Raw genomic sequence first — 19,639 nt, forward strand, 5'->3', positions numbered from 1 at the left:
TTGGCTTGGATAGATTAGATTTTTAATGTTATGAAATCTGATGAGTCCTATTGATTTCCAACTCTATATCTAGATCACTTTAATTTCTTGTATTATCAGGCAATTGAATAACATTAGATACTAATTGTTATTGTTAGAAAATGTAATGGCTGGTGAAATCCAGACTCATGATGACTTCGATATAGTTGATAATACTTTTTAACATTTTGTAATATTAACATCTTATTAATTGGTTGATGGCCACAGAGAATTAATAGTGACAGAATAAACTGTGGAACATATGCTTTTGAACTTTCCAATGCTGTACAATTCAGTTACTAACTATGGAAAGTATTTTTCATCACTTTTTGGGCAGACTGGATGCATTTCCCCCTTCCTCCTTTCAGGGGGAATGCTATGTAGCATTGTATTTACACCCTGAGACACTTAAAACACCAGGAGAATTTGAAGGTGCATTGACCTGTATGGATCTGTATAGGGGATATAGATGTACAAGCGCTATTCATTTTGATGGGAACTGTGCATCTATATCCCCTTAAATGGCTTTTGAAGACCTCACCCTTCCTCTTTAAAAGCCAACTGACAATTACTGTCAATTACTTTTTAAAATCAAATCCTTCCTACTTTAATTATAGCACCGGATCTTTCTGCACCTGCTTCTGGAAATATAATCTTGATTCAAGGATCGGAATTAAGCCAAAATTTAGTCATCATCTTTGATTTCCAAGTTAGGAAGTTGCAGAAGCTGAGACGTCGATTCCTTTTTTGGATTGAGCCATGGAACTAAAATAGAGCCATACAAAACAAAGGCATTTTTCTGACAGAAATTGTTTAAAATAGTTCACTCTATATTTAGTTAACAACGATAAAGCCGAGATTGCTTTTAGAACTGTATTAACAATAAACCTATGATTTGCATTTTGGAATTAAATCGTTGACACTTGGAGGCGGGGGGAAGCAACATAGAAACCCACCTTTCGTTACCTTTTCCTCGTTGGGCAAATTGGCATTCTGTTAATCTCATATTTTACATATTAAGCATTGCAAGCCATTATAATGAGTCTGTACTTATAATGAGTCTATACTCTAAGGTATGCTGCTTCTTACTGCCCAAAAGCATATGCTAGCATGCTATGGCAAAGGGTAAGTGGCAGATAATATTTTTGGTATTTCTGTTAGTTAGGAGGGGATATTTAGACATACCAAAAGAGAAACAATAGACTTTGTATTTACGTAGGCCCCAATTCAGCAAAGTACCTAAGTGCATGGTTAACTTTAAGGTCTATGCTTAAACACTTTGATGAATGGGGAAGCCAGTACTTATATACTTAATGTTAAGCAATGGGATTAACTGCTTTGCTGAATTGGGGCCTTAAAGCTGGTGGAGTTTAATTTTTGATCTTCCAGAGTTCTCTTCAGCCATTCATCCCTAGGGATGGGGTGGGGAGTAGAGTTCCCTTACTGAAGTTCAGATTTCAACATTTTCATATTTTTTCCTGAAATATCTAGTGCATTTTAAAATGTATTTAATGGTAGTTACTAGTGTGCTAGGGATCTCTGTCCAGACCAGCTCATCTACTTAATCCAGAATCCATGGAGTGGCACTATCAGAAGCTGTACGAGCAGGTCTGTGCTGAAGGTCATGGGATCATACCCTGCATACAGCCAAGGTCAGGTTTGTTATAATAGTCCTATGTTATTGCTCCTGGGCAGAATGGAGATATGCACAAATGTGAAAAATAATGACCTTTGCCCTTGCCTTAGTTGATGTTTTAAAGCATCTTTAAAGAGCTGTCTGGTTTCTGAAGCATTCAAGTTCTTTTCAATTCAAATGATACAATAGATCCATGTTTTGACTAGAGTTTCAGAGAATTATTACTTTATTCAAACCTGTTTGCCCATCCGTAACGAAAGCATATATTTCCTTGGGTTAAAAATGTGCCTTATCTAAGCAATTTATTATCCTGCTATTTATAATCATGGAATTGTGAGGGGGGAAAGATAGACATAAAAGGGAGCAGACATATATTTCAAAGAGGGTGTCCCGTTGGCTCGGAAATGCAGGGCGTTCACATTTTGAATAAAGAAAAGAAACCTACTACCAAGCTTCAGAAATGTTTGAGTGTTTTTATAACTCTCTGACGGTCTGTCTGTCTGTGTCTCTCTCTCTTACACACACAAGATATTCAATTTTATGGATGCACGGTCACAAAAAAGAAGAAGCCAGGAAAATAAGCTTCCAGTAGCCATATCAACTTGGCCCTTTGGAGCATTCTTCACTCTCTCTCTTTTTTTTTTGGTTTATATTTTACAGTCTAAACTGTCATGTACTAAGCTGCAACTTTAACATCAAAACAGAAATAGAAAATGCTACATATGTATAATACAGCTTAGATAATGTTGCTGTCGCTCATGCCAGATGACCTGGATAACTCATTCCTAGCTTTGCTGCTCATGGGTAATGTGGCTGTTCCAGATTCAAGCTGATAAATACTATATCTAGATATTCAGATGCCCCCCATTACAATAGTGTTTGAGCACCAATAACACATCATACCATCGTGTTTGCTTTGTCTCTGCCTTTCTCTTTCTCAAGCTCTGACTTTCTCTTCCCTGAATCTTGGTGTTTCTCCAGACTGGGTAGAGGAGAAAGGTTGTTGCACTTTTCATCCTGACAGGGCTGGCTCCAGGCACCAGCCGACCAAGCACGTGCTTGGAGCGGCACCTTGTAAGGGGCAGCCAATCTTGGGGTGGCGGGGGGCGCTTGGGTTTTGTTGTTGTTGTTGTTGTTTTTGGTTCGGCTCGGCGGCGCACGGGGGGGTGGGTTGTTTTTGTTTCGGCGGCATGGCGTGGTGCTGGGGGGGTGTTTTGGCGGCGTGGCGCTGGGGGGTATTTTGGTGCAACGGCGCTCGGGGGGGTGTTTCGGTGGTGTGGCGCTCGGGGTGTGTGTTTTGGCGGCGCGGCGCTCAGAAGGGTGTTTCAGCGGGGTGGCGCAGCGCTCGGTGGGGGGGTGTTTTGGTGGGGCAGTGCTCGGGGGGGTGTTTCAGCGGGGTGGCGCGGCGCTCGGGGTGTGTGTTTTGGTGGCGCAGTGCTCGGGGGGGGTTTCAGCAGGGTGGCGCAGCGCTCGGGGGGGGTATTTTGGTGGTGCAGTGCTCGGGGGGGTGTTTCGGTGGGGTGGCACGGGGCGGTGCTCGGGGGGGGTGTTGTTTTTGTTTTGGCAGTGTGCCGCAGTGCTGGGGGTGTGTATTTCGGCGGCGCAGGGCTTGGGGGGTGTTTCGGCGGGGCAGTGCGGCACTCGGTGGGGGGGGGTGTTTTGGCGGCACAGCGCTCGGGGGGGTGTTTCAGCGGGGCAGCGCAGCACTGGGGGGGGTGTTTCGGTGGCGTGGCGCTCGGGGGGTGTTTTGGCGGGGCAGGCAGCGCGGCACTCGGGAGGGTGTTTTGGTGGGGCGGCGTGGCGCTGGGGGGGGTGTTACGTCGGGGCAGTGCTCTTTTTTTTTGCTTGGGGCAGCAAAAAAGTTATAGACGGCCCTGCATCCTGAGTGAGGAATTTGGCTGGAGTCCATATTTGTTTAGCTTCCAAAGGGAAAGGTGCTCCTACACATCTCTGATTTACCTAGAGTTCTGCAATGCACCACTGCCTCTAGTTTGCCTGGTTTTGTTCATATATGATGCCCAGATACTATCAAGTGCTACAAAAGTCTGACCCAAGACCAACAGGAGTGATTTTGGTGCCATGATTTTCAGATTGTGTCTTTTGGTTTGCTTCATGATCTCATAAGATTCTCTTCTTGATCAAAGTTTGAAGAGTAACCTATAAACACACTGTTCATATAGATTAACTATTTTGGTGAACTGGGGCCTTAAAGCTGGTGGTGTTTAATTTTTGGTCTTCCAGAGTTCTCGTCAGCTATTCATCCCTGGGGATGGGGTGGGGAGTAGAGTTCCCTTAATGAAGTTCAGATTTCAACATTTTTATATTTTTTCCTGAAATTTCTTGTGCATTTTAATATGTATTTAATGGTAGTTACTAGTGTGCTAGAGATCGCTGTACAGACCAGCTCATCTACTTAATCCAAAATCCATGGAGCGGATGACCCCAGAGGACCCAATGGCTTCTGTTCTATGAGGAAACTTTATTGCTTCCATACTAGAAACAAACAGGCCTTAAGATGGAGCTGTGCCAAGTGTGGTTACACCATTGAATGCAAACACATCCCATTGAATTTATAACCTAGCTTGGGAAATGGATCAGCTAATCATCTGACACGACAGTTCCTCTGAAAGCTAATAAAGCCAGCAATATATAGAAGCTAAGGCATGTCATCAGCATTTTTTTCAGATAAGGGTCTCACTGGTTTATGCTGTAGTTAAATATTTGTTATTAAATGTCAGAAAATCAAGTGGAAAACTCCCCCGTCAGGCACAACAGAGATGAAATCATAGATGTGTTTTACTTTTAAATATCTCCAATAACTTTTATTGGTGTATCCCGCCAGGAGAAGATCATAAAACATTGTCTCTCCTAAGTCAAAGGTCACATGCTTCACAGGCACTGCTCCCATTAACTACGGTGCAAGCTGTATGCTTGAAATTGGCCCTCAGTATGTACAATTAAAGGGTAGCGCCGCACCTGCTATAAATTGGCATAGCTCTATTGATCTGAATAGAGCAATGCTCATTTACAACAGCTGAGGATCTGATCCGATGTCTGAGATTTCTACCTGCCTGGGTCATAGCTTTTGTGATACCTATTATAGATTTCATACAAAGTATCATTGCTACTCCGTTGCGATGGAGCTGCACCTGGAGTATGAAGTCAGGCCTCTAGCTACAGCTAACGTTGTAAAATTCAATACAATTTGAGATGGGACAAACGTTTTTAAAACATCATTTTTAGAACCAAATTAATCACTGTCTCAAACAAATGGCCATTCAGTTGACAACAAACCTTCTTAACCAAACTATAACTGATTTTAAACGAAAACACCTTTAAGCCAGCTAGTTGGAGAAATTAGGTGTTTGGCTTATTATACCTACATAATGATAAATTCTCCCTTCAGATGCCCATGTGAGACTACTGCCAAAATCAATGGGAGCCACTATAGCCAAATTTCTCCCACATCATCTTTCTGATCTCAGAGAACTTTACAAACATTGAGCAACTAAGCCTCACAACAGTAAATATTATATTAATTTTAAAGCCAGGTAAATAGAAATAGGGGTTAAAGCAAACATTTTCCAATTAGAGGGCCCAAAGCTAGGCATGTAATCCATAGTTTGGCAACTAGAGGAATGGTCTGATGTTCAGTGTTTTCATTAACAATGAGTGATACACAGGCAGGCAGAAGGGTAGGGGAGATATTAACAGCCAGTGTTACATGATGAGGCCCTAGAGTTTGAGTGTGAGGGCTCTCAAGAGACAGGATGAAATTCCCTGGTGCCACCACAAACTTGGACATGGTCTACAGGGTTAGAGAGATGTATGATGCCTTGCATCGACCTAGCTGTAGAAATGTCTTCACTTAAATTTGTCTCCCTCTCTATGCCAATTTAGTAACCACACCTTCTCCCCAAGCAACGTAGAGTCACAGTTCATGTAATTAGGTCTACCCACTGCATTGTTTACATCAACGGTTATTGGCTTTCAGGAGCTGTCCCACAATGTTCTACACTGACAATACAATCGATAAAAGCATTCCTGGTGAGGACACACACCACCCACATAAGGAGCCAAGTGTGCACACACACAAGCGATTTTATAACAGTGGCTGTGTGCTGACATAATTTTGTAGTGTAGACATGGCTTAGGTCACTCCTGAAACTTGACCCTACAATGGGAAAGTTGGATTCGCAGTGCCTCTGAAAATCAGAGGGCATTTATTTAGGTGCCTAAATACGCACTGAAGCTTTTAACTTTAAGTCCCAGGTTTGAAAATTTTGGCCTATGTGCCTCCCAGTAGGCCACACAGCAAACTAGTGAGAATCCAGCAGGCCTAACTTCTGGTTTATTGTTCTAGCCATTAGAAAACCTCCCTCCTTTTTCTAGGAAGCAGTGCTTACAGGTTTCATTTTCAGCAATTTAACTATAACTTCACCAATTTAACCAGCTTCTTCTCTTTCACCAAATTTCACAGAGACGCTACCACAGCCATCTTATAGAATGTATTCAGTGCCACACAGGTTTAGAATTCAGGCAGAGTTTGAGAAGATGAGCCCAGTGAGGGAATGGCTGGTGGAGTCGCTGAGATTGATGAGTCTGTCCGATAATGCTGATGCATATATTACACCAATAAATAATGATTTTTTGAATATAAATTAGGGGGGCTCAGCTGATGCAATTGTTAGTAACAAAGGTCTATAATGACAACAACGGTAGCACAGTGGCCCTGTATATTCACAAATCTGTCGAGGAATAGCTCTCAGATAAAAATAACCTCTCTTCCGCTTGACAGTAAATGTTCTATACATTTCCAATTAAGAAATGTATCTTTCTTCCCTTCTCAATGTGTATTTCTTTAGTTTGCATTATAATTAGCTTGAAGCATTATAATTCCTTACTACAGACCTTTATGGAACTCCCTAGCCCTGCTGCAAATGTAGGTATTTCACCCATAAATCACACAAAACTCACTCAGCATTTTTTTCCCCTTCTCTAAGCTTTTGAATGCTATTCCATTAGCACAGAATACCTACCCAGAGGCCATTAGTCCAACAGCATCCATTTCATGCTTAGCCACTGTTCAGGTTAAAGTATTGGAACACCCTTGAGGGGTTCTTTTGAACCCAACTATTTTAAAAAGAAAGAAACAAAACAAAAAAGACAGATTCTTTTTGGCAGAAGATTGCATCATTTTCTCTTGTCTGTTTAAAAAAAAGCAGTTTAAGAGATTAAAGAAAATGGACCAGATTCTCAGGTAGTGTAAATTGGCCCGGCATCTTGGATTTCAATGGAACGATGGAAATTTACAGGGGTGGAGGATATGGCTTGGTATAACTTGCTAAATGCCCTCAGCTTTGGACCATCTTTTGGTCTGTTAGACAATATAAAACAGTCCAAATCTGTGGTGGGGGAGGGGTTTATTTTTTAAGTGACTATTTGCAGCTGTGTTAAGGAATCCCTCTTCCCACTGAAGTCCCTCAGAGCTGCAGGTGCAAAATCCTTCTGAAAAACAGCTACTTACTTACCTGAATAAATATGGACTTAGGTGCCTAACTTTAGGCACCCAAGTTTGCAAATTTTAGCCCCCAATACGTTGTGTTGGAGGCAGCGTTCTCTCTAGTGGTTAGACTAGGGAACTGGGTGTTCTAGCCCTGCGTCTAGTCCTTGCTGTGTAACCTTGGGAAAGTTACTGAATCGTTCACTTTACCTATCTGCAGAATGGGTATTGCAAGATGTACCTTTCTCATCAGGATGTTGGGAGATTCAATGAATGCTTATAAAGAGCTTTCTGGTCCTTGGGTGAAAGTTTATTATTCACAGAGTTAAAAGGATCTGGCCAGATACTTTTGAAACTTATAGGGCCTGATCTCTGACCCCTTCATATTGTCTCACTAACTTTAGAGGGGCTACTCCCATGAGTAAGATTTCTACAATTGGGCCTACAGATGTTCTAGTGTGAATGTATGTGGTGGGTTGCAGTTCACCTATTTCTTTTCCTTTTTTACAGGTATGTTTGTTAAATTATACCCAGGTACGAAGCTGCTAGTAGCCAGAGGCCCAGGAGCAAATGTTGTACTTTTCAAACATGGGATCTATATCATATCACACATCCCAGTGTGGAGGTACATCCCCAGGCCTATGCACCATTTAAATTTCACTTTAATCCTCAGGGCTTGAACGGGTTTGAATGGGACTTGCACAGTACAGCATTCCCAAGGCTGGTACTGATCACCTGCACTGGGGTGAATATCATTGTGAGAAGGAGACGCTGGCAATCAAACAACATCACCAGCTCCCCAGCCAGAAAATACCTGATCTAAAGCCATTGAAATCAATGGGAATCTTTCTATTGACTACAATAGGCTTTGGATTAGGCACTAATGGCCAGATTTTTAAAGGCATTTAGGCTCCTAAAGATCCAGATAGGCACTTAGCAGAATTTTCAAAAATGCCTAGGCACCTAACTCCCAACCTTTAAAAATTTGCCCCTAAGTGTTTTCCATTGACCAAGATGACCTATAGCTTCCTGGCAACCTACCACAGCACTTCAAGCACTGTCAATTTTCAGAAGTGAACTTGGGGCTTGTGTGTGTGCCTCTTTTCCTGAGCCTAATGCCTCTTGGTTGAATTTTGGTGCACTCTGGCCTGTATCACAATCCAGGGATTCTGTTCTCTCACAGCAGGGTATGAGTAGCTCCCCAGGGCAGGCTACAAAGTGCACCGGAGGCCTCCTGGCGTTGTAAGTACTTCAGATTCTATTGTATACTAGAGAGGACCACAAATGAAATGGGAAGTGCTGCATCGGGGCCTGGTACAGACTTGACCTGATTCTGCCATGTGTTGCCCCTTATTTCCCTCTGCAAACCTTTTACTACCTGCCAATTGTTTTTGTTGCTCTTATTATTTATTTATTTTAATGTATCTTTTTCTTTTAGGCTCATCAGAAGTATTATTTCCCTGACAGCTATGGTGGATACCCAACAATGTAGCCAAGGACATAAGATATCAGAACATAGAGGTGAAATATAAGTATTAATGAATACAGTAACCCATAGCCTACAGGCCTCAGTCCTGTAAGGTATTTAGCTTAGACAAACAAGGCCTCAGGTCTAAAGAAAGACTTGCCATGAGCAAGAAAGTAAACTTCATGACCAGCAAGTGACCGTATATCACAAGAATGTTGCATGTGGAGTATGTTAAAGGCTAATATTTAGGAAATAGATATTGTAATGTACCAGTTAAAGCTGGTTAGAGTATTTTTGGAATTTTGCAGATGAGTGGTGTCACCGCTGTGCTAGCCACCAATTGTTATGGTGATTAAGTAACGTAAACATTAATGAGTATATGGGGAACTAATGAAAAATGGGGCACCCCAAAAGTAGTGGTCTGTGGAAGTTCAAATAAGTAAAAAGGGTTAAAACCTTCCTAAATATGTTAAACCCCCGTGGGTGTCAGAGTAACACATTAGAGGAGCTGTGTCCCAGCCTGCACGCCTTGGGCAAATGCCGGGATGATGACCATTTGGGAGGATGATGATGGTTGGAATGAGGAGGAGGAGGATGACTGACACTTTGGGGTTCTCCGCTTAGGATAGTGTGAGTAACATAAATGCTAGATGTTCAGAATTGTTTTCTCTCTCCTTTAGCAGAGTGCAGTGTGTGTGGTGTTGTTTGGTGAGCTAATAAAAAAGTACAAAAAGAGCACTGAGTTGTCCCTGTCGTGCCCCATAGCACTTGCCTTCTGTTAATAACCTACTATGGTCAGTCTTGTGGCCGAACCCTCACAAATTAAATATGCATAAACCCTCCCATTAGGGTGGGTAATTAATTAAAATAATCAATAACTATAGACAAGGCTGCTACAAGCAGCATCTCTAGGGAAATGCAGTGATATGTGAAAGCTCTGGAAGTTGCTTCCCCTTCTACTATGTTTTAGTGACTGGGATAATATATTTACAATTGCCCCTCTAAAGATGTTAAGGTACTTAGCCGCAGAATGAAGCCAGAGTCCCAGTTAGTCATGAGCTGTGACAGACAGCGTAGGCTGCCTGGTAGTTCTATTGTTTGATAAAGTTTTGCAATTATGCATAAGAGAAGAGATGTGATAAGTAAGACGAAGGAACTTGTTTTCCCTTCTACTTTGTATTATTTGGGAGCTGATCTTTAAAAACAAAACAAAACAAAACAAAAAACCACTACCCTGTGCTAAGACCTCATACACTGCACTCTGCCTGTAAAAGACTCTGTGGGCCAGATTCTCATCTGGTGTAAATCAGTGTAGCTCTGGTGTCATCATGGAGCTATTCTGATTTATTGCAGCTGAAGATCTGGCCCATCGGTTACTATATAAGTTAATAACAATGCCTTTTGACAGGTGACTTCTAAGTATGCTAAATACATGAAAAGAAAAGAAAAGAAAAGAAAAGAAGAGGATTTAAATATATCACATACTGCACTCACTAATGGTACCGTTGGGTACATAAGATCACTGTTGTTGATAACATGTGAAGTAAAGTACAAATATTCTGACTTGTAGTTTCCAGGAGAATTAATATCATGTTGCAGGAGGTGATAAATACCAAGTATTAATCTGATCTAAACAGAAAATAAGCCAGAGGGATGCATTCAGAGTCACAGGTCAGAATTTAAATAAACAAATAAATAAATAATAGGAAAGCCAGCCTTGCCATTGTCTGGCCTTAATATATTTCACCTGTCTATAGTGCTTTAAAATCATTACTGAAGTTATGAAGCAGGCTAGCATAATTATTCCCATTTTATTGCCCAAGTTTACAGAATCTGTGTCAGAACATTTAGAACAGAATAAAAGTTGGGGAAAATAAAGTGGCAACCATAATTTAGTTTTAGTACATAATGCAGCCTGGCTGTGCTTTGTGGCTCCTGCTGTATTCTAACAGCTGGCTGTTTGTGGGGATGAAGAAGGAGAAGAGAGAGGACCACACATTTACTCTGTGTCTTCTCGTAGATGTGATCTCCTCCTTTAAGAGTCCTTTAAGACTGCATTTGATAAATCCTGAAGCTCTGCTGTGATTCTGGGTGGGGAGTAAATCATGAAACTGATTATGCTGGGCAAAGTTCAGACTGTGTTTTCATTTATTTGAGCAGTTTTATCCTTTCCTGATACATGTCTTCCACTTCGGAGGGCATCAGCTATAAAACACTGATGCAAGGTAAAAATAACTGAGCCTTTCTGGGATGGTTGTAACACCAATGAACGGGTTAATCAGTTCTCAGAAGATGCTAGGTAACCAGGTTCTGTCCTTAGGATAACTAACCAGCCAATGAAAGATTGGTCTGAGGATGCAATGCTTTTATTTTACATTTCTGCATGTTGTTGCCTAATATCCTGCCAAGAGAGTTGTGTGGGTGGAGGGTTTCAGGTGGAGAAGGCCAGAGGATGACAATTCAGGGCTTGTCTACACTTACTGGAGGAGCGTCGCTGTGGCAATCGATGCATCGGTAGTCGATTTAGTGGGTCTAGTGAAGACCCGCTAAATCGACCACTGATCGCTCTCCCGTCGACTCCTGTACTCCACTTTATCGAGAAGAGTAAGGGGAGTCGACGGGAGAGTGTTTCCCCGTCGATGTCGTGTAGTGTGGACCCTGCGGTAAGTAGATCTAAGGGACGTCGATTTGAGTTACGCTATTCACGTAACTCAAATTGCGTAGCTTAAATCGACTTTTCCCTTTAGAGTAGCCATAACAACGTTCACAGTTTTAACAGTTGTTTTCGTTATGCACTGAAATTAAAAAAAGAATCTTTCCAATGTTACTGAGGAAACAGATTTGTCTTGAAATAGCCATTTATGGTATGAAAAGCTCAGGTTTTTGATTCTCTCTCTTGTTTTTTCCCTGACCAGCAAGCCCTGGACCTCAGACACTTTCCCATTGAAAACTTCATCAAAATTGGTATGTCGCTGCTAAATGCTTCGGCTTCGAAACAGTGTATTTCAAGGAAAATACATTTTGCCGAATAGGTTCTGACCAGCTTTAGTTGTAAGGCAATCTGAGTACTCCAACTGTCTTGCTCATGGCACTCAATTTAATCCTTAACGAAAATAACTTATTATTTTTTCCAACTCATCTATGGGATAGCTGCTAGCTCTGAGAGGTGAAATCCTGGCCCCATTGAAGTCAATGGCAAAATTCCCTTTGACTTCATTGGGGCCAAGATTTTACCCTGTTACAAACATAATGAGATTGTGTGAATCACACCAGTGGAGAATGAAGCCATTATTTCCCAGTCAAATGTTTTGCAAAACCAAAACCCAGCTCAATTAGTGCAAAACCTAACAAATCCCCAGTTGCAGGATCGACAGCATTGTGTGTGCGCTTATTTAGCAAAAGGACAACAGTAACAGAGAACAGACTGCTCAGAGGTTACAGCTTTAGGCCGCAATTCTGCAGTCAACAGCATAAGGATGATTTCAAAGCCCCACTGCAGTCAGGAAGCAGTCCACTTGCTCACTGTCAATTGCAGAATCAAGGTCTTTCTCATCATGCTCATTACATTTCCACAAGTACACAGAACAACCTTATCTGCAGGGCAGTGTCTGTAGTGGAGCAGAGTGCTACAGTACTAGAGATTGGTTTGGGGAACAAGCGTACACAATGGTTGTCACTAAGGAGTCTCCATTTGCCAACAAGTTACTATCCAGTGGTATTTGAGACACCAAACTTTCCCCTATAATTATAATTGGAAATAACTGTGGTAACCATGGGGTAGCTGCAGCGTTAAACACAGAAAACTACTCTGGTGTTTTTCAGGGTTCCACTGGTGACCATGGATATTGGGCTCTCACTGCTCTCACTTTCATCAGTCTGAATATGTAGAAACTCCAGTTAAATTAAATGAGTTACTCTAGATTTCATCTGGTGAAATATGCAGCGTTTGGCCCTTTGTGTGAAAAATGTCTACCCCTCTGTAATTGTTACCATCTGTGTGGGATTCACGATGTGAAAATGCATTGTCGATAAAGTCAGATTTCAGATCCTTTTCTCCATTTGGTGGTAAGAATGAAGCTATAGCCGTCTGTAAATGCATCTGCTGGTGATAAGATAGTACAGCTGTAAATGGGATGCTAGATTGTGCATGGTTCTGGAAACTAGCTGCAGTGCATGTGGCTAGTCGGTGAGCCTGTTGGATGATTGATGTATTGCATAAATGGGGTGACAGAAAAGTATTTTGTTGGTGTGATGGGAATAGGAAGTGCAAAATGTCAAAAGTGCCCTGAAAATAACCATTCAAATTTATGCAAATTGCTTAATTAATTGACCTCATTTGGGCTTGCAGATTTCCTTTTCATTTTCCTTTGTGAATTAGTTATTTTTCATTGTACACTGAGACAGTATTCCAAGGCTAATTAAACCATTTAGAGCTATAGGTTAATATCCAATTCATATGTAAACGCATTTATAAACATTAATCACATCCAAATTACCCATTTTATAAATACTGTTTTATTCACTTACAGCTAATAGATGTACTCCCTGTATTTAGTCACTGTTGGGTTCAAGGAATTCACATGATTTTGTAAATGCTATTTGTTTGAATGGAGTACTGCTGTTTACCATTTGCATCTATGTGTCCCTGTTGTTTCTTCTTTATATGAAGGTTTCAGTGTAAAACTCTATTTGAGGTGTAACATAAGAATTAACATAAAGAATCAGACCCCATGTCCATCAGGTACAGTATATGTCTCCAATAGTGGCCAATAGTCCTTCAGAGGAATTTGTAAGAACTGTGCAGTGGGTAGATGTCGGTGAAGGTCTCATCCAGAACTCTAATAGCTAAAGATTGGCTCAGGCCCTGTCCCATCAGTTTTAATAGTCAGTCCAAAATTTTTGTTAGCATTAACTCTCATAACTCTGCATACGTCCATATAAATAACCAATCCATCCCTTTCTGAATTGTGCTAGGTTCTTGGCAAGTTATTGCTAAGTGGTGGCAAGTATGTGGAAAGCAGGAAAACATGTTCTTCCCTAGAAGACAAAACTTCTCCTCTGTTTTTTTTTTTTTTTTTTTGTCACAAATGGTGTGTGAATCCCAGACTGCTGGGTAAATGACTGGTCCTAGGTGCACAAAACTGGGGGTAATGGTAATATGCAACATGGGAGCATGATGTGTGCAGATGCCTGGGGTGGAGTAGGGACATAATGTAAATGACATCCCTTCCCCAGGAGAATCCTGGAGTAGATCTCAGTCATCTGCCTTTGTCTCCTCCTTCAGCTGTCACCTGCTATTTGTATTATAGTAACACACAGAGGCTGCCACCAAGACTGGGGCTCTAATGTGCTAGGCACCATACAGACTGTGAGACAATCCCTGCCTTGAATAACTTACAGTCTAAGTACTTAAAACAGACAAAGGGTGGGAAGAGAAACAGATTGGTGAAGTGACTAGCCCCAGCTCAGACAGAAGGACAGTGGCAGAAACAGGAACAGAACTCAAATCCCCTGACTCCCAGTCCAGTGCCTGACCCACTGTATCTTCTTGTTCAATTACTAATTATTTTTGATTGTTTTGCCCCAATGAATTATCTTTTTTAAGGTGATCTCAGTTAATTATTGGCTGCCTGCCTGTCTAACTGCTGTGTCTATGGGCTTGTCTTCACTTACAGTGCCTCTGTAGTGCTAAGTAAAGACGCTAAGATGAGAGCTTCTTCCGCTGGCATAGGTACTCAACCACCCCGAGACGTGGTGGCTATGTTGGTGGGAGAAGCCCTCCTGTTGACATAGTGCTGGCTACACTGGGGGTTAGATCAGTATAACTATGTCTCCACACCCTTGAGTGATATTTTTATACTGCCATAAGTTGGGAGGGTAGCCTAAGACTCCCTTTCTATTATATTTGTTTCCTCTCTGGCTGTGTGCCGCACCTCCCACATCAATATCCTGTTCAAGTCACCTCCACATGCCGTTTACCTCCTTTTCTCATATCACCAATGAAGATGTTAATAAGGCTATAGCTAATGCTAGGGTTCCTGTAGTACCTCGCACACAGCTCCTTAATTTTATAACTTGCCATTATCATCCTTATCTTTTTTGTGGTCCTGCAGCCAGGTTTCACTTCATCGGACAATTGCCACATTCCAGCCAATCTGAATTTAATTTGAAAATTAAAATTTCCTGTGACACTGTTGCCAATGCTTTAGTGTAATCCAGATATATCTTGTATGTTCTTTTTGTCCACTAATTGCTCAATAAAAGCAATCAAGTTTTGCTCGCATGATTTATTTTTCTATGAACTTATGCTGCCTATTGGTTCTGTTATCCCTAGGAGCTTGGATATTTTTTAAACGTCCCCCATAATTGTCATTCTTTGATTTCACTAGGGATGGAATTTAGATTTACGAGGTAGTAATTGCCAGGGTTACACTCTTGAAGATTGGTACCACATTTAATTCCCTGGAACCTCTTCATAACATTTTTAAATATGACTGTTAACATGCTAGTTCTGTAGGTTTGTTAGTTAACGCCTTAGCAACCCCAGGATGCACATCATACAAACTTGCTGATTTGGGGTTTATTCAAATGTAAGATTTTTCTCTACTTGTTTTTACAAGGGATAATTTATTTTGTTGTGTAAGTCAGATGTAAATTAACAAAGTAGTTATTACTTTTATCCCAATATATATAGAAAAGAAAATAGACCTACTAAATGAGGAAGAGTGTGTGTATGTGTGTGTGTGTGTGTATATATATATATATATATATATATAACTCAACCAACTCTCTTTCATTATTTAGACAATGGGCCAAATTCTGCCTTCATTTAGATCCATGAAACCTCACTGAACTAAATAAGGCCAATTGTTGTTAGCAAGTTTTCCCCAATATTCAATTTAGATACATCATTATTGATTTGATTCCATTAATCCTGGTTATACCTTTTATTACCACATTAGACAATTCTCCTTCCTCTATGTATTTAATCCATTTAAGTATTTTAATGGCTCTGTTGTCTTAATGAAATGCTATATATATACAGTGACCTATCTGTGGCATATGCTATCAGAAATTTGGATTGCATCTGACTTATCTGATGCTTGTTTACAATCTTGCTCATTAGCCTATTGTGTGCAGATAATCTAGTGTAGCATTTATAAGAATTTGAGGAGACATGTCAGACAAAGGGACCATTCTGTTTCCATTTGGAATTTCTTCCTCCACTTTCTAGCTAACTGCACCTGTCTCAAGGGATCTTCTTGAAATTGTAGAATAGGCAAAGAAATACGCAAGCTTGTATTTTAAAAAAATCCCTAAACTTACTTACTGTGAAAAGGAGAGACAAAGGGAAAAGGTGACTTATAGCGGTTCTCAGAAAAATGCAGCCTTATGAAATACAGGCATTACACATCCAGCTTCTTCTTGTTATCATTAGAGCTCTATGAAACAGAGGATTTGGATCACAGAGTGTCTAGAGGACATTCCATTATTGTTTTGGTTCAAGTCCTCTGGGTCCACTCCCTATGTCTTTTGAGCTGAGTTTCACTTTTGAAAGAACTCAAAGCACAGCTCAGATAAAACTTCTGAATTTGGCCTGCGTTGGAGTCATAACTATATGAAACCAACCAGCCTTGCTTACCTATGGCACTAGAAAGCCCTTTAAGGTATGCCCTTTCCTGGATGAGTTTCAAGCAAAATTTGGCCCAGAAATGTGCTTGGAATGTGGCGCAGGTTGACTGAAACTCAGTCAAAACTTTTCAAAACTGTCAGCAATCCTGGGCCAATTATTTTTGGTTTCTTAGGAAAATGATATCTAGCTGTACAGCTTGATATCAAAATGAGATCTAACTGTACAACACGTTACAGATGCATTGCAGCAATAAATATACCAGGAGAGGAACCTGCTCCCCCCAATGAACAAGTACCACATATACACATATCTCCTTGGTGACTCTTTACCTAGTACCTTCGCTGTCATGCTCCAGTATTCATTCCTTGTCTTGTTTAGACTTAAGGCAAGTCTACAGTTATAATGCTGCATCGGCGCAGCTGCACTGCCATCGTGTTTTAATGAAGACGCTCTAAGCCAACAGGAGAGAGCTCTCCTGTAGGTTTAGTTAACCCACCTACCACTGTCTGCACGTGTGTGTGTGTGTGTTAGGTCGTTGTAACTATGTTGCTCAGGGGTGTGGATTTTGTACACCGCTGCGTGATGTAGTTATAAAAATATAGGTCTGTAGTGTAGAACAGACCTGAGATGGTCAAGATTTTAATTTTTTCTCTCCCTAGGAACTGGAAATTCAGAAATACACTCTAGCTTGTGGTAATTATTATGTAGCACCACTTAGAGAAGCAGCAGTGTGGTGTCTAAATGACTTAGTAGCCCATCTGAGGCTTAGTCTTAGTGAAAGTAAAGTATCTTATTTATTACTCTAAGAACAAATACAATCTAACACAGAGCAGGAAGTATTAAAGAAATAGTTTTATACACCGAACGTGCTCATCTTACGCTCTCTATGTAAATCTCTCTTTAGCGCCTTAATTATTTACAAATATACACATTGTACTATGACTGGTCTGTCTGAGGTTACCTCCCAGCATTAACCCTTGCTACTGGAATGACTTTGAGAGTCCCTCACTTTCTCTGAGGAATCTCTCCCCTCCACATCCCAGCAGCCCCTGGGAGGGGGGAAGGGGACAGGGGGCTCTGTGCGCTGCCTGGCTGCAGTTCCCTGCCAACGAAAGCTATGGAGTCAGCACTCGGGGCAGGGGCAGCTTGCGGAGACCCCCTGCCTCCCCGAGGGGTCGCAGGGATGTGCTGGCTGCTTCCAGGAGTGGCACAAGGCCAGCCAGGGCAGGCAGGGAGCCTGACTTAGCCCCGCTAGACTTTTAGTCTAAAATCTCTTGGATTGCCTTCAATAGCCTCCGGGAGATAGAGCTTGACTCCTGGTGAAACCAGGAGGGTTGGCAACCCTAAGAGTAGGCCCAGGAAGTCCCAAACAGGGACAATGACTAAGCTCTTCAGAGCAATGTATGTCTCTTCTTTTGTCTATTAGAAGAAATTTCGTAAGGGTGAGATCTAGTCTCTCCCATGTAGGGCAGGAAGTATCATGGCTTGTGTCATTTAATACTAGACTGGAAAAAGCACTGCAGTCTGTGATATAGAGAACACTCTTGCATTGGCATGGGGGAAAGACTAGTTATTCTAAAAGGCTATTGCCAGCACTGAATACTTTAGGGAGTACATGATCTATGTAAACCATGTGGGTTAAATGAGAGGTGGTCACATCAAAAAGGTACTGCCTTTCATACTCCAAGTCCAGGTATCTGAAAAACCCCATCAGTTCCTCTTTTATTAGCCACAGGCTAGGACTTTAGGAAGGTAGAATGTGCCTGAAAATCATTCAGATTTGGAGAATAACTTGCATTTGTGAATGAATGTGTCTCAAAACTCTTTGATGGCCCTCCAACCTAAGCAGCTTTTGTCAATCACTCTTCATATTCACAACCAACTATTCACGGGCATTTACCACTGGATCTGACTCCAATCCAGAAGAAGAATATAAAGAAAACTTTACACAGATCCAATTTTTCTTATCCGGTGATACTGGACTCATGCCCTGTGGAGACTTGAACTCATTCTGGGTCAGGTCCTCAGCAGCTAAGGGGAAACCAGTGAAACAGAATTCCAGTGAGGAGGAGATTCAAAGTGTTGAAACAGCTACACAAATGTTGCAAGGAGTGTCCTCTCTCAGCACTTCAAGTGAGGAGAGGAACTTGGATATCCTAATCCATGAAAAATACATCCCGGTGTAGGCTGCAGCTAAGCTTTCATTGTGGCAGTGGTCAACAGGCTCTCCAAGACTACAGCCTATGAATAGATTCAGAGGGGTATACAATGCACTGGGGAGGGAAATACAGGATTCCCCCTCCATTTTCAGCATGGGAGAGAGGGTGAGCAAAACCATGAAGGGGCCAGAGGAAGAGAAACCAGTTCTGTTTCTGTGTCATTGTGGGTATGCAGATGGTGCCTATATTTTGAAACTTCGATTAGATGGTGCATCCGGGTAGAGAGAGAGAGAGAGAGAAAGTAGAGTCAAAGAACAGGCACACTATGAAGCATGCAACCCCAGAAGCTATTATAACGTACATACAGCAAGCAGTAGGCCATCCACGGGTTGCACTGCATGGAAAATAGTCTTGTTGCCAGCACCAGTGAGGGACCTGGGCGATTGACTTTCTGGATGTCATTGTCTGTTCTGTATACTTTTGTCAATCAACTAACTGCTAATCAGTGGTAAAAAAGAGTAAGTAGCATGGCTGTGACTGCTGGCAAAATATGATGCAGGACTCAGAAGTCATGTTGTTGGACTCACAATAGAGGTCTCCCTATGGGATGGGGAGCAGACAGATACCGGACACAGTGTTGGTATATAATACCCTAAATCAGTGGTTCTTAACCTTTACTATAGCCTGCATCCCTTTGGTTCTCAAATTCTTGCACCCTTTATCAAAAATCATTGAAGTAGGTCAATTCTTTAAACTTAGATATATTTTTGTTTGTATAGTATAGTAATTGTTAAAAAAATTATAATGATAATAAATACATAGGTTTGATGAAACAAAGTAGTTGTACTTACGTGCCTGTGCTTAATTTGTGTTTCGATGATTTACCTTCTAAAAAAATCTGGCATGTCTCGCACCCCCAGAAAGTGCATCTCACACCCCCACGGGGTGCATGCACCCCAGGTTAAGAACCACTGCTCTAAATGCTCTTTATTGATTACAAAACAAGCCTTACTCACTCACATTCACACCTCAAACATACTATACCAGAGTCTAAAGGTCAGAGTGGTCCTCAGGGCCAGTCAAGGTTCCTTCTGATCATCAGATGTGGGGAGCCAGCAAAAAACACATCTATATCCACACGGGGCTCTGGATCAATAAACGACGCCAATTTGCAGAAATCATAGGCAACCATTTATGGTCCGTTCCGTCGTGTCATCAGTTC

The sequence above is a fragment of the Chrysemys picta genome, chromosome 2, assembly GCF_011386835.1.
Source record: "Chrysemys picta bellii isolate R12L10 chromosome 2, ASM1138683v2, whole genome shotgun sequence".
Lineage (NCBI taxonomy): Eukaryota > Metazoa > Chordata > Testudines > Emydidae > Chrysemys > Chrysemys picta.